Source organism: Aotus nancymaae, unplaced genomic scaffold (assembly GCF_030222135.1).
Source record: "Aotus nancymaae isolate 86718 unplaced genomic scaffold, 86718_ANA_hifiasm-v0.15.2.pri h1tg000008l, whole genome shotgun sequence".
In the NCBI taxonomy this organism is placed as follows: domain Eukaryota; kingdom Metazoa; phylum Chordata; class Mammalia; order Primates; family Aotidae; genus Aotus; species Aotus nancymaae.
In genome coordinates this window covers 55,481,060-55,497,181 of record NW_026988419.1, presented here as the reverse complement: position 1 = coordinate 55,497,181, position 16,122 = coordinate 55,481,060, and positions in this window count along the sequence as shown.

Here is a 16,122-nt window from a genome sequence, read left to right as displayed (position 1 = left end):
CTCGGGAGGCTGAGACAGAAAATTGCTTGAACCCAGAAGGCAGAGGTTGCAGTGAGGCAAGATTGTGCCACTGCACTCCAGCCTGGGAAACAGAGCAAGACTCTGTGCCCCCACCTCGCCAAAAAAAAAAATACAGTAACCAAAATAGCATGGCACTGTTACAAAAACAGACAGACCAATGGAAGACAGAACCCAGAAAAGTAAAGGTGCACACCTACAACCATCTAATCTGTGACAAAGTCAACAACAACAACAAAAAAAAAATGGAGAAAGAACTCCCTATTTAATAAATGTTGCTGAGATAGCTGGCTAACCATATGCAGAAGAATGAAACTGAACCTACCTTTCACTATGTACAAAATTTAACTCAAGATGGATTAAAGATTCAAAGGTAAGACTTCAAACTACAAGAATGCTAGAAGAAAACCTAGGAAATACCATTCTGAACATTGGCCTTGGAAAAGAATTAATGACTAAGCCCTCAAAAGCAATTGCAACAAAAACAAAGATCTGTAAGTGGGATCTAATTAAACTGAAGAGCTTCTGCACAGTAGAAGAAACTATCAACAGAGTAAACAGACAACCTAAACAATGGGAGAAAATATTTGCAAACTATGCATCTGAAAAGGCCTAATATTCAGAATGTATAAGGAACTTAAACAATTTAACAAGCAAAAACAAATAACCTCATTTTAAAAATGGGCAAGACATGAACAGACACTTCTCAAAAGAAGATATACAAGTGATTAGCAAACATATACAAAAATGCTCCACATCACTAATTACTGAAGAAATGCAAATCAAAACCATGAGATACCATCTCATGCTAGTAAAAATGCTTATTATTAAAAAGTCAAAAACCAACAGATGTTGGTGAGGCTGCAGAAAAAGAGAAGGCTTACACACTGTTGGTGTGAATGTGAATTAGTTCAGCTACTGTGGAAAGCCATTTGGAGATTTCTCAAATAACTTAAAACAGATATGTACTTGGTACATATCCAAAAGAAAACATTACTGGGTATATAGCCAAAATAAAATAAATTATTCTACCAAAGAGACATGCACTCACATGTTCTTCAAAGAACTATTCACAATAAAAAAGATATGGAATGAACCCTAGGTGGCCATCAGTGGTGGACTGGATAAAGAAAATATGGTACATATATACCAAGGAATGCTACACAGCCATAAAAAGAACAAAATACTGTCTTTTGCAGCAACATGGATTCGGCCATTATCCTAAGAAAATTAATGCAGGAACAGAAAACCAAATACTGTATGTTCTCATTTATAAGTGGGAGCTAAATATTGGATACTCATGGACATAACAATAGAAACAATAGACACTAGGGACTAGTAGGTGGGAAGAGAGGGAGGAAGGCATGGATTGGAGAACTAACTGTTGTGTAACATGCTCAGTTTCTGGGTGATGGGATCATTCATACCCCAAACCTCAGCATCAGGCAATATACCCATGTAACAAACCTACACATGCACCCTCAGAATCTAAAATAAGAGTTTGAAATAAAATATTCCTTTAGTCAAGAGTGCAGTAAGTCCTTATTTCAGGTTTTGGCTGGAACATTGTTGTTTTCAGCAACAAGTCTGAAAATAAAAGATTTCTAATATTCTGAAGCTTGTCACATATCTAAATTACAAGACAGCTTTAAGTTACTTAAAACAATGCCAAGTCTTACACAGAAAAAGTTCTAGAACAAAACTGTTAGTTCATCTAGATTCAAACTTGCTTCTCACCTTTTTTGAAAAGTCACTTGGGTGTCACAGGTAGGCCTGAAACCTATCACAAACCTGGCTGTTTGTACTTGTTTCTGCCAACCACAGGGTTTCTCAAGACCTCATATTTAAAAATATTTTCTGTTATCATATGAAAGAAGAGCACTGGACTGGGAGTTCAACGATTAGGCTTCCAGTTCTAATCCCAATTCTGTCTCACTGCATGAACACGGAGTTCATATTTTAGACCTCAGTTTTTTAATCTGTAATATGAGATAGAAGGTTCCCAAACCTAATATCAAGTACATGATGTGCAATTGCAAGCCCTTTTTAAATTTTGTAAACCTGTTTATACATTCTTTAAATAATAAAGGTAATTTTTGCTCATTGTTAAAAACAGAAAAATCAGAAAACAAAGAAACAAATTCCTTTTCCACCATACTTGCTTCTGGTCTCACTCCTGAGATGACCAGTGTTAAATTTGACATTTGTATCAGTTAGGATTAGGCTTAGTTGCATATAATTGAAACACACCAGACAACAATGACTTAAACACAATAGAAGTTTATTTCTTCCACACCTAAAAGATCTCCAGATGTTCCCGTGTAATAACAGGACAGGTATAATGGCTTGATGGTGTCATAAGGGACTCAGGATTCTGTCTTTATGTTCCACTATCCCAGTTCATGGCTGCCATTCTCAAAGTCACCTCATGATCCAAAATTGTCTGTTGGAACTTAAACCAACAGAAACACATTGCAGGCCAGAAGGAGGAAGAAAGGCAGAGGAAATACAAAGTGTCTCCCTTTAAGCACACAATTTTGTCTATACCTTATTGGCTGACACTGATCACATGGTCATACTCATGAGAAGGGAGGCTGGGAAATATAGTGTTTTATTATGGGTGGCACTGTGCAGAGATTAAAAAGTAATTACAATTCTAAACAAGAAAGAGAATGGTTGAAGGAAAAGTCAATTGGCAACCACTTCTTCAGTCTGTATCTCTCTGTGATTCTTTTCATGCTCAAACAAATTGAATATATACATATTCATTTGGTCATTCTGTTGTGGTTGTTTATTAAAATAGAATAATATTAAATATATTTTTCTGTTAAATATATTTTGCTATAACTTGCTCTTTTTTTCTTAATATATCATGGGCATTCCTCCAGGTCCATCTACAGAGATTATACTTATTCCTTTTAAGAGCCACATGTTATTTTATCATATGGGTTTATCATAATGTATTTAACCAGTCCCCCATTGATATAATTTCAGATTTTTCATGTTTTGCTACCCAAAATGTTGAATTAAATACCTTATATCTTGAACCATATTTGTACACTTTAAAAATTATGAATGCCATAATACATACAAGCTGTATAATGCATAAGACCAGTTTATAAAATGACAAATGCTTATGTATTCACCACTCACCTAAAAAAAAATGGAACATCAAATTATCTTTAAAGCCCCCATACACTATTCACACATAGGACACCCTTCCTCCAAAGGTAATCATTGTCCTGAATTTTACTGTTCCTTTGCTTTCTGTTACAATTTGACTACATGTAAATATATTCTTAAAAATATTATTTGGTTTTGCTTGTTTTTGAATATGTCAATGAAGTCATATTGTATATATGCTTCTGTGACTTGTTCTTTTTGTTATACATTATTTTGTGATATTTATCCATGCAGAATACCACAATAGTTTACTAATTTTCACTCATGTATAATAGTAGCCCATTGTATGACTAGACCACAATGTATTTATCTTTTCCCCTGTTGATGGACATTTGTTTACATTTTATTGCTAACATAAAAAATGCTATTTTATGCATTCTTATTTGTTCTTATTTTCCTGTGCATACAGGCAAGAGTTTCTGTTGGTTTTATATGCAGGAATGTAGTTGCTAAATGATAGGGTATGTGCCAATTTTTTCCCAAGTGCTTATCCCAAACTACACTACCACTAGCAGTGTGTAAGAGCTCCTGTTATATATCTTTGTCCAAAGTACGTAAGAGTTCATATTGTTATACATCTTTATCAGAAGTTAGCAGTGTCAGACTTTAACTTTTTGTTAGGCTAGATATAAAATTGTCTGGAGGGTTTTTAAAAAGTGTTTTTAGCCCAGGAGATATTGATTAAGTAGGTCTAATTTGGTCATCTTATGGAGGATTCTAGAAATCTGTGTTTTAATAAATCCCGGGTTGATTCTGATGCTCAGCCAGGTCTGAAACCACAAGACTAGCCTGACTTGTGAGGCCCTTTATAGTGTGACTATTTTCAGAATCTCTCACACTGATGTCATCATCTTGGTCTGGGGATTTTTTTCTGCAGAGCTCTTTGCACTTCCATTCCTCTTTCTTTTCCACTTCTCCAGCTAATATGCAAGCCCTGAATCAGGTTCTTATTACATTATTCAAAGATTAGAAATAATACAGAAGGCGATTACTTATATGGACTCTGGAGTAAGCCTGGATTCAAACGCTTGCTCTGCCACTTGCTTACAGTGTAACCTTCAGCAAGTTAACTTCCTTGAGTCTCTTCTTTTAGCTGTAAAATGAGAATAATAATCACAGTACCTGTCACACAGGAAGATTAAAAGAGTTAATATATGTAAAGATCTTTAAAAATTTCCTGGACAAGGCAAGTATTCAATAAATATCCTCTATTACTATTATTGTTATTGCTGCTGCTGCTCTTGTTACTTCAACTGCCTTCTGGAGAGGTGTGTTAGTCTGTTCTAATGCTGCTAATAAAGACATACCCAAGACTGGGTAATTTATAAAGGAAACAGGTTTAATTGACTCACATTTCCACTTGGCTGGGGAGGCCTCGCAATCATGGCAGAAGGCAAATGAGGAGCAAAGTCACGTCTTACATAAAACCATCAGATCTTGTGAGACTTATTCACTATCACTAGAACAGCATGGGAAAGACCTACTTCCATGATTCAGTGACCTCCCACTGAGTCCCTCTCATGACACATAGGAATTATGGGAGCTACAATGCAAGATGAGATTTGGGTGGGGACACAGCCAAATCATATCAAGGGGTATGGGAAATTTGAAAGAAAAAGGGCCTCTTTGACAAACTCTCTTCTACTTCAATTTTCCTTATTTTGGGACAACTAAAATAATCTATCAGCCCCATTTCATCATATTTTTCACTCTCAAGATTGAGCAATGGTCCCTCTCACATATCTTGGGGAAATAACCCATCAAATGATTATGGAAACATCGGTGGTATGAGGCATTTGCTTCATTTCAAGAAAGTTTTTCCTTTTTCTTCCCATTCAACTGTAGTTTGTCTTTGACAATACTTAAGAAGTGTATTATAATAATTGTATTAGTCAAGATTCTGTCTGGTTCAGTTGCTTTAACAGAGACTGAATAACAGTATTTTAAATAAGGTAGAAGTTTATTTTTGTCTCACTTCAAACTGAGCCTCTAGGCAGCGTGGGAGGTGGAGTGGTTGCCTTTCAGAAGTCAGGGCCCTGATACTATCCATCCTGCAGCTGCACCATCCTCTACAGTAAGGGTCAGCAATTTTTTTCTCTGTAGTGCCAAATAGTAAATAGTTTAGGCTTTTGTGGGCTCTATGGTCTCTGTTACAGTTACTCATCTCTGCTGTCAGAGTACAAAAGCAGCTATAGGCAATATGTACGTGAATGAGTATGGCTGTGTTCCAACAAAATTTTATTTATCATTGCAATTAGAATGTCATATAATTTTCATGGGTCATAACATATTCATCTTTTTACTTTTTGAACCACTTAACTATACAGAAACCAGTCTTGGCTTGTAGGCCATGTAGAAACAGGTGGTGGGCTCAGTTTGGCACACAGATTATAGTTCACTGATCTGTGCTGCAGGCAATTGATCTGATTTGCAAGGTCAAAGATAGTTCATCACTACTCTACCCACTTGTCAGGACCAGTGAAATGAGAAAAGAGGAAGCAAATGGTGATCATCTTCCTTTAAGTAGGAAGACTCAAACTTTTTCTACATTACTTCAGCTCACATTGCTTTGGTCACTACACAGTCACATAGCCATACCTAGTTGCAAGGGAATATAGGAAATATAGTGTCTGGCTATATGTATATAGAAAAATGTAGCCTATAGCTACAGGCTGCCATGGACTGAGCTGAAACTTGATGTGTTCTATTACTAAAAAGGGAGAAAGGAGACTATGGGTATTGAGGGGGCAATAAGCAATCCCTGTCATAGAACAGGGCAACAGAATTGGTATAATGACAGGAAGATTATCTCCTACAGTTGGGGCCTCTTGAGGTTTGTCTTCCTGTCATTGCCAAAAATGGGATCTATGATGTTCAGTGACTATAAAATAAATCTCCATGAGACAGATATGATTGTTGTAGGACTGGAGGGGAAAAGGTTGCCAGTCATTCAACTGGCAACTACCACTACAAAATATAGTCAGTGTCGTCAAGACACTTGGTGGAGAATGGCCATTTACCACCAAAAGCAAGTGTCAAAAATAACTTCAGAAGCAAGGTTCTGTTTGCCCTTGGTTTTTATCCTCCACCTAGATTTTTTTTTATTAAAACAATTTTTGATATTTGGTAAACCTTAATATAATCTGATGTTCCCTATCTATATCATAATTTTGAGGCTGGCTACTTCACTTCCAGCCCCAAATTTTCAGCTCATGATGGAAGAAGAGCCAAGGGTGAAGTGCAGGAAGTGGACGTCCAATAAGCCCGATCTAATCAGGAAAATAAGAGCTTTCCTGACAGACTCAGACTCTAAACTTTATATCTCACAAGAAGTAAAGTAGTCCTTTGGGTTGGTTTGTTTGTTTTTAGCTAGGCAGATTGCTGCCTGAAAAAAAACTGAGATTCTACTTAAGGGGAAGAATAAATTAGATACTGGATGAAAAACTAGTCATGTAGCCATACCTAGTTGCAAGGGAATATAGGAAATAGTGTCTGGCTATATGTATATAGAGAAATAGAGCCTATGGCTATGGGGTCATATCTTCCATGGGGTCATATCATGAGGTCATATCTCCTATGTCCAATTCAATTGTTGAGTTTGGAACAGATTTCTGGAGCACGTACTATGTGCAGGGCACTGCCCTGAGCCCTAGAAAGGCACAAATTAATAATATAAAACATTTTCTCATGAGGAGTTGATAGTCTAAAAGGGAAGACAGATTAGCATACACATAACTACCATTAGTATAATAATAAAGTATCTATGAAGGACAGAAGGAGTTCAGAGCTGAGAGTGAGTGACCCTGTCTTCCAGAGTGAGGAAGGAGGTCAGAGAAACTTTAGCAGAAACAGTGAAAGGGGAATAGCATCATCTTTCCCCACCCCCCCCAAAAAAAATCTGTTTGTGAACACAGCAGCATCCCATCCTGCATGTATTAGAATAGGAGAATGTGAGAATGGTTATATACAACGAGTGGGAGTGTATGTTCATATGCATGCATGTGTATGTGTGTGCACACATTGGCACCCAGGAACTATACCACTCCCTGCTAGGGATCTGAATTACTGCCTGCAGTTGGTATTATGTGCACTTACATTGCTGCAAGCACTTCTCCCAATCATAAGGACCATTTTCACAAGAATTACCTTGTCAAAAAATACAATTTGTATGTAAAAATATGCTTGAGATATATATGCCCATTCTCTTATTTGGTGATCACTGATAAGAAGTAAGATTAAATGCATTTTTTAGAAGGTAGGAGAATATATACCAAAAAAGTTCTCTTCTGATTTCTCAAATGAAAATGGGGGTGGATATTGCTATATGGCAATATTTATTTTTTTGTTTAATCTGAACACTGCCTGGATTTGCATATTGGGCTTAGTAGACCCCGAAAAAGCATCAAAAGCCAGAAGTAGAAGACTTGGAGAATGCTGAAAATACTGAGAGACGACAGGTTTTTGCAGCAGTTGGAATCTGGGGAATAGATAATCACATCATTGTCTCTCAGTCTGTTCCCATATGGACTTGCTTAAATGTCATTTCAGACTGCAAGTTCTCACTCTTTCCTTCCTGGGAAACCTTATTCAACCTGTGCTCAGTCATCATGATAGCTGCACCTTGGCCCAGAGTGCGGCCCCATGGGGAATTTGTACTCAGGCATCACCGATCATTGACCTGGCTATTGTTTGTGATACTTACTGGTAAAGTTTCTCAATCAATACAACATCAGCCCAAGGAGCTCCTGGGAATGGAAGCCTGCAGCAGTGTACTTAATCTTGAAGCCAACTTGTGCTCTCTGTTCTGCTGCTAAACTGGGTAGTTGGCCTATTTGATGTGGCATTATTGCTGCTGAGGTCAGATGTGAGCGGTTCAGCAAGTGCTGATGAATGGCTGCTGGTGATGCAGTGCCTCTTCCGCCCACCAAGAGACATTTAATAATGATGGGCCATAACTGCATTCGTACAAAAATCCGTGTCACTTGTTTGTGAGTCTTCTGGGCTGGAGGTATAGAAAAATTGGCATTATTCTAGAAGGAAGTTTGAAAGGGGTGATTTTTTTATTTAAACATGGAAAGGGCAGGAGAGAAGCAAAGGGGACTGTAGCAGTAAATAGAGGTTTCTCTTCCTTCTCACAAGCGGCCACTGTTGTTTACATGTGCTATGACTTTACATTGTTCTTCCTTTTTCTTCCCACCCTTTGCTTTAGTGTGACTTCAAGACAGCATGGGAAAAATGAATGGGAAATTATTATTAATTTTATCAAAATGGATCATTAATAATATCTTTATCATTGAAGGAGTAGCTACTCAGAATGTTAAGTAAGATTTAGCAGGATAACACCCACAAATATGAAAGAGAAATTAATATCTAAATAATTATCAAACATGGCACTAAGAACTCATTGTCTGAAATATAACACTGCAAAGCCTGAATAATTCCAAAAATGGTTGTCCTGCAAGAAGTTTCAGTGCATTATTTATCTAGCTATTTCCTGTTCAGTACAATCTTTTTTTAGTAATCAGGCAAAGAAAAAATCAAAATGCTTGGCATGACCTAAATATTCTGTTATAAATGAAGACAGTTTCTCTGTAAATAAATAGACCCTAGAATATTGTCAAGAAAATAATCAAAAGTGTAAATGTTGGGTTCAGACCGACTACACAGAATCAAAGGGCCTTACTAAATATTTGATTACATAACAATTATCTAACAAAGTAGGATTAGATTTTCAGAAGTATTGTTAGTTTACCAAGACTTTGACCTGTATATTTAGGTAAGGGCTGTGAATAGTTACATTCTTTGAGCAGAGCCCCTAATTTATTCGTCTCTCTGTCCCAGGACCTAACACATTGCTTTATGCTAAGAAGGTCCCCTGTAAGTACATATATAATGAATGGAATTAAATAGAAAATCAAGTAAAGTAGGCCAGGTGTGGTGGCTCATGCCTGTAATCCCAGCACTTTGGGAGGCTGAGGTGGATGGATCATGAGGTCAGGATATCGAAACCATCCTAACTAACACGGTGAAACCCCGCCTTTACTAAAAAGACAAAAATTAGCCAAGCATGGTGGCACGCACCTGTAGTCCCAGCTACTCAGGAGGCTGAGGCAAGAGAAGCGCTTTAACTCAGGAGGTGGAGGTTGCAGTGAGCCAAGATCACACCACTGCACGCCAGCCTGAGTGACAGAGCGACACTCCATCTCAAAAAAAAAAAGAAAAGAAAATGAAAATGAAGTAAAATGGAGGATGGTTTGGGGACACACCTGCTGGGAGGAAGAGAACTGATGCACTCCCAACTCTTCAAAGTTAAAATGTTCTATCTCCCCAATGTTGAGGATTAGGCTATGCAGTATTGTACTAATGATATTAAACTACTGATGTCCAGTCTGAATGCTGCAAGATAATTTTTTTCTAACTTTTAAGATGTAGAGTTCGACTCATCTTTTGATTGTATATGTCTGTATGGCAACCAACCCTCACAAACGTGCAAAGAAAATTCAGCTTTTCCATTTTCCATAACTGATGGAACCTTCTTTGTGTACTCCAAACTTGCTGTGTAGCCAGGGCAGGGTGGGGGACACAAAATTAAGTCCAAATTGTTAAATTTAGTCCCAACCGACATTGTCAATAGATGATTTAGGTGTGGCAGACTTCATTTTCTACTCTCCTGTGCCTTTCCAGTACAGTTCTGGGGATGTCTGGAGAAGAAGGTTTACACAACCTTTTGGGGTTGGGAAAAAGCATCCTTGGATGACAGGTACCTGCCTTTGTACTACCCTCTAGTTTCTGAGAAATGGATATTTCATGTCCTCCAAGCCTCTAGGGGCATCTGATACTGACTTGTATGGCTGGTCATGGCTTGTGCTCCTGGCTCTGGTGAGTTGGCTCTGCTTTGGTTCTTGCAGATCTGTCCATGCCCCCTGAAGTCTGGCTGTGGATCCCAGTTATTCCAAGCCCAGGCAGCGTGCCTTAGATATTGTGCCTTCAGGGCTCCTCTGCCTCCACTGTGGGGATCCATTAGGTTGGATCCCTGCTATGGGCACATGCCCTCTTGCAGAGGAGAAGGGATCTTGCTGGGCTCCCAACAGTCCCACAGCGTAGGAGTGCTAGCTCGGGCACTTTCTTTGCTTGGCCTGGTAGCAGTTCCGGTTGTTTGATGGTTCCCTGTGAGGTTGTTCCCTTCCCAGTCCTCACATAAGTTGTTGAGAAAATACCCTGTGTTCTTGGCTTCCCTAGACTTACCTAACATGCTTCTTCCCTCCAGGACTTCAGCACAGAGTAGGGGAAGATATACAGCTCATCTTCTCACCTCTAGCCTCTTTTCCAATAAGCCCTCAAAGCCTGAAAGATGAGAGCCATTTGCTCTCTTTTTCTCTCTCTTTCTGGTATGGGACTTCTCCTTTGTTAAAAGTTAATCATCCTTCTCAGGGTGTCATCTACTTTCCTTTCATCCCTGGGTCTGTGAAACTGGTTGAGAGCACAACTTAAGGGAGGAAGAATAGTAAACCTAACAGTTTTTCAAATATTATCCCCTTTATGCTCACCTCTTCTCGCCAGCTGCAATATTTTTTCTCTATACTTCAGTAACACACAGCCAAGTCAATGCTGGAACCTGGATTCTGGGTTCCATATAAAGTTTGGCATTGTAGTAGGTGTAGTGGCTGGATGGTGGACTGCCCCCCACCGTGCCTCCACCACCAAAGCTATGTTTAAATCCTGGAAACAGTAAATGTGTCCTTACTTAGGAAAAGGACCTTTGCAGAATATAAGTAAGTTAAGGATCTCAAGATGGGAGAGCATCCTGGATTATCCAAGTGGACAGAGGAGAGAAGACATAAAGAAGAAGAGCAGGCCATATGAAATTGAAGGCAAAAATGGAAGAGAGTGGCCCCAAGTCAAAGAATGCCAACAGCCACCAGAAGCTAGAAAAGACAGGAACAAATCTCCTCTACAGCCTCTGAAAGAGGCACGGCATGCTCACATCTTGATTTCCAATTTCTGGCTTCAAAACTGTGAGAGAATAAATTTCCATTGTTTTAAGCCACTCATTTCTTGGTAATTTGTTACAGCAGCTCTAGGAATACTAATACATAAGATGAAGTCAAATTGGTTTCCCCAGCCACAATCCTTTGATTACAAACTTCATGAGTGTTCAAGAAATGTTTTGATTTCTATATATTTGTCAATTACCTTTCTATGCTACTTACTTTTTCTCAGAAATATCTCGTTTAATTTTATAAACATTTATTGAAAACTTGCTAGATTTATTGAAAACTAACTAGTTTATAAAAGTTTTATAAGCATTTATTGAAAACACATCTAGCAAGAATTTAAAGAAATTATGTACCCAGCTGGGCACGGTGGCTCATGCCTGTAATCCCAGCACTTTGGGAGGCCAAGGCAGGCAGATTACCTGAGGTCAGGAGTTCAAGACCAGGCTGCCCAACATGGTGAAACCCCATCTCTACTAAAAAAAAAAAAATCATACAAAAAATTAGCCTGGCATGGTGGTGGGTGCCTGTAATCCCAGCTACTTGGGAGGCTGAGGCAGGAGAATCACTTGAACCCAGGAGACACAGGTTGCAGTGAACTGAGATCGCACCACTACACTTCAGCCTGGGCAACAAGAGTGAAACTCCGTCTCAAAAAAAAAAAAAGAAAAGAAAAAAGAAATTATGTACCCATGCCTATGTAAATGTAGCTTCCCTTTCTGAGGAGGGGAGAGTTGAAAGAAAGGGAAGTTCATCTATGTAAATAGACGGTGATGTGTTTTTTGGTTTAGATTCGAATTGGGATTCCATATGGATCTCTTTTTGTGCCTCTTTCCTGATATAGCAGAATAATTTCTATACAAGTTCAAACCAAGAAATTTCAATGGTTTTTATGCCAGTCCAGTTTTCAATCTTTCTTCCCAAGATTGTCAAATTATTCCCTGTTTTCTGACACCAACTCCCCAGAATAACAATAAGGGTCAATACCTCTGGATAATAAGATAACCCAGGAATTAAAGCATGTCCTAGCACTCATTTTGTAGTGATTAGGCTGTGTTGGTTGGACTAGCCCAGATAAAAGTACTAATCAATGTGCACAAATGCAGATTAGAGCAATTCTGGGATTATCCATGGGAACCTTCAGAGATCACTGAGATCATTAAGTTCAAAAACAGATTTGGTTTCCTTAGCCACTTTTTTAATTTAGCAAGTGCACTGTGAGGGCTGGGTTTAAGTGGTAAGCTGCATCCTGTTGGATCTTCAAGGTGCATTTAGGATCAAGGGGCAGGAATTATGGATGTGGTTGCTTGTTGCTCTATATTAACAAGAAGAAGAAAGGCAAAAAGTTAGTGATCTAGAAGCATGCTTGTGATTCTGTATTTTTAAAATCTAGAACTGCATCTTTGATTCGGGCCATCTACTGTTGTGAGAGAAGTAATGCAAAGAAGAGAGGGCTTTGGAGCAGAGCTGACTAGGTTTTAAATCAGGGCTCTGACATTTTACTACCACACAATTCGGGGGAAGTGAGCTCTTTGCTTAGTTCTTCTTACCTGACAAATTGAGACACTACTACTGATGCTTCAGGCTTATTAAAGGCTTTGAACTAGCATTTGTAATATGCCTAGCACAGTTCCTGGCACTTAGTGGTCAGTTAATGAATGAAAACTGTCATGATCATTTCCTTTCTTATTCCCATCTGTTGTTTTAACTGAAGCAGCAGGGAATGAGAAATGTCAGAGGGACAGTTTTGCTAGCACCCAAGAGTAGAGGCCAGAGTAGACTCTAAAAAGAAAAAGGGGGCCAGACATGGTGGCTCACCTGTAATCCCAGTACTTTGGGAGGTTGAGGTGAGTGGGTCACTTGAGGTCAGGAGTTTGAGACCAGACTTGCCAACATGCTGAAACCCCATTTCTATTAAAAAAAAAAAAAAAAATACAAAAATTAGCCCGGTGTGGTGGCGTATGCATGTAATCCCAGCCACTCGGGAGGCTTAAGTCAGGAGAATTGCTTGAACCCGGGAGGTAGAGGCTGCAGTGAGCCAAGATGGTGCCACTACACTCCTGGACTGGCCTGGGTGACAGAGCGAGCCTCTGTCTCAAAGAAGAAGAAAGAAAAAGAAAAATGGGAAGGAAAAAGAGAGAGAAGGGCCCAGCAGCTGAGAGGTTCAGAGTACATGGACAATGGCCCAGCCTGGTTTGGCAGTCAAGAGAGCTGAGTTTTAGTCCAGATTCTGCTGCTGACCTCTGGGTGAATTGGGGAAAATTATTTGTCTCAGTTTCCTGATCAGTAAAATGTAGGAGTTGAACTAAATTGATGTTCTCAATCACCTCTCTGGGAACTAATGCTAGTCTCTGACCAAGTTTTCACTGGTGTACATCAAACTAATAAAACTAAGAACAGTATAGGCAGTTTTTTGCAACACTAATTACCTTCAAAGGATTGCCTTTAATATGAGATTATGTCCATCCTGATTTTTTGGTGTTATAATGCCCTTTTTTAAAAAAAGAAATGATGGCAATAGCTGATTGCAACTGCATCTTGGCAAGATACAGAAAGCAAGCAACCTTATAACTACCCCAAAGTTGTTTGTTTTTTTAACTTACTGGACCATAAAATCCTTAGACTTGGGACACACAGATCTAGATGATATCAAGTGCCTCTTAGCCGTAAAACCTCTGGCCCCTTGGCGATCATTGAGAATGTTTTTGCTCTTAGGTTGCTTATTGAAATGAGAACTTTATCCAAGACAAACTACAGAAGGAGTTGTAATTCAGGGAGGTGTAATCTGGGAAAGAGAAGTTCAGGAGCTTGTGTATCAGCAAAGGGGCACTGACCTTGATAAGCAAAGAAAGATCTGAAGATCTTGAAACAAGACCTGTCCGTCATGCTTGAACTCCCATTTGGAGGCAAAGATAGCTTGAGATCATCTAGCCCAATGGTTCTCAAGTCTGGGGATTTTTTGGTTCAATATGTGAAAAGAAAAAAAAAACAAAACAAAAAAACCTTGAGCACTCGTAGGGTTGCTCTCTTAATTTTTTTTTTCTTTTGTCAAGATGCAGTTGTCATTTACTATGGCTATGATTTCAAGAAAGGACATTATATAACCAAAAAGTGAGGAATGACATAATCTCAGAATAAAAGACAATTCTTTGAATGTACTCAGGTTAGTGACAGGAAAACCTACAGATGATGGAAGGAACTCCATCAGGTGTAGACACAGTATGGTGTCCAAATGACAGGTGTGCAGGTGACCCTAGAGGGCCCAGGCAAGCAACTCTGCTACTGAGTCAGTAGGGGTGAGAGCATGGGGGAGCAGCAGGCACCTCACAGAAGGCAGGTGTGGCCAGTACAAGAAAGACTTGGCAGCTGGACATTATCTCAATAAGGACAGAGGTTCAAGAACACCCCTTTGGTCCTGGAGATGGGGAGACTGATGGCAGATAAGAATAAGAAAGGGCCCATTCCAAAAGAACTATGAACAAAATCCTGGTTAGCAGGCTGACAAATCAGGCCCAGAGGTATGACATTGAGAAGCAGTTACTGAAACTGGGAGACAAGATAAGGTTGCAGAATGCAACTGGAATACAAGATCAGAGTGGAGCTGAGCTTCTGAACTCAGCCTGCTCCCAGGGCTCAAAACTTTGGTCCACATATTTAAATAATCACTGTCCATGTTCAGCCACTGGATTCTCCTATAATTGTCATGGGGTTGGTCTTAGCCTTCAGTGGTTTTAAAAAATGCTCTATCAGACAACATTGGGGGGCCAAGGCAGGTGGATCACTTGAGCCCAGGAGTTTGAGACCAGTCTGGGCCACAGGCAAAACCCTGTCTCTACAAAAAAATTCAAAAATTAGCCGGCCATGGTGGTGTGCATCTATAGTCTCAGCTACCCCAGAGCCTGGGGTGGGAGGATTGAGCTCAGGAAGTAGAGGCTGCAGTGAGCCGAGATCAAGCCACTGCACTGCAGCCTGGGTGACAGAGCAAGCAAGACCCTGTCTCAAAAAATAAAGACTCCATCAGGTGATGCTACTGCACAACCAGGGTTGGGAGCCCCTGGGCTACTCAAAGCCTCTGTTAGGGGTGGGAGCGGGGGTAAAATCTGTAGCAGAGCCAAGGTCTGGTTGAGTCTACAGGTGAAAACCCAAAGCTCTAACTGTGGGGAAAGTAAACATGAAGGAGAGAAGGACAAGGGTGCCAAGCAGATATGCACGAGTTGCTCCGTGGATGCCTGAACAGGAGCTCAGGGGAACGCTAGCTTGCTGAAAAATTCAGAGAGGTCTTTGCTATTCACTGGTATAAGCTAACACCCCTGTTGGGGAGCACTGGCTTAGCAAATATAGCTTTGTGTGTGTTAATTGCTTCAGTAGATGTAAGAAGCATGACAGGTATTCACTCAAGCAGAAAGAGCAGAATTTCTCAGATATCTTCCACTCATTTTATTCAGAATTGAAAGAATAGTCTGCCATCAGCTGGGACATTTTCTCTGCACAGGAAACCGAAACCTTCATCACCGCCTGATGGTCTCAAGCTGGAAACCTTAAGAAAGGAGCATGACACGGGCTGCTCTGCATATGGTCATTTCCACTATTAGAAGTCCCCATGTTAAATTTCACTTTGAAACCATAGCAATAAAATGGCCTAGTTGATTTTTTTTTTTTTTTGCTTTGGTAGTTTTCCAAGCAAAGAAAAAACACCCAAAGACAATTAAAAGAGCTTGAGATCCTTTTGGTGGGAGACATATGATAGTGAATAATAAAAATAATAACAGTGACTAGAATTGCCAAGTGCTTACTGCCTTAGTCTGCTCAGGCTGTGATAACAAAATACCACAGGCTGGGTGGCTTAAATACCAGAAACTTAGTTCTCACAATTCTGGAGGCCAGAGTGCCAGCTGATTTCGTTTCTGGGGAGGGCTCTCTTCTTGGC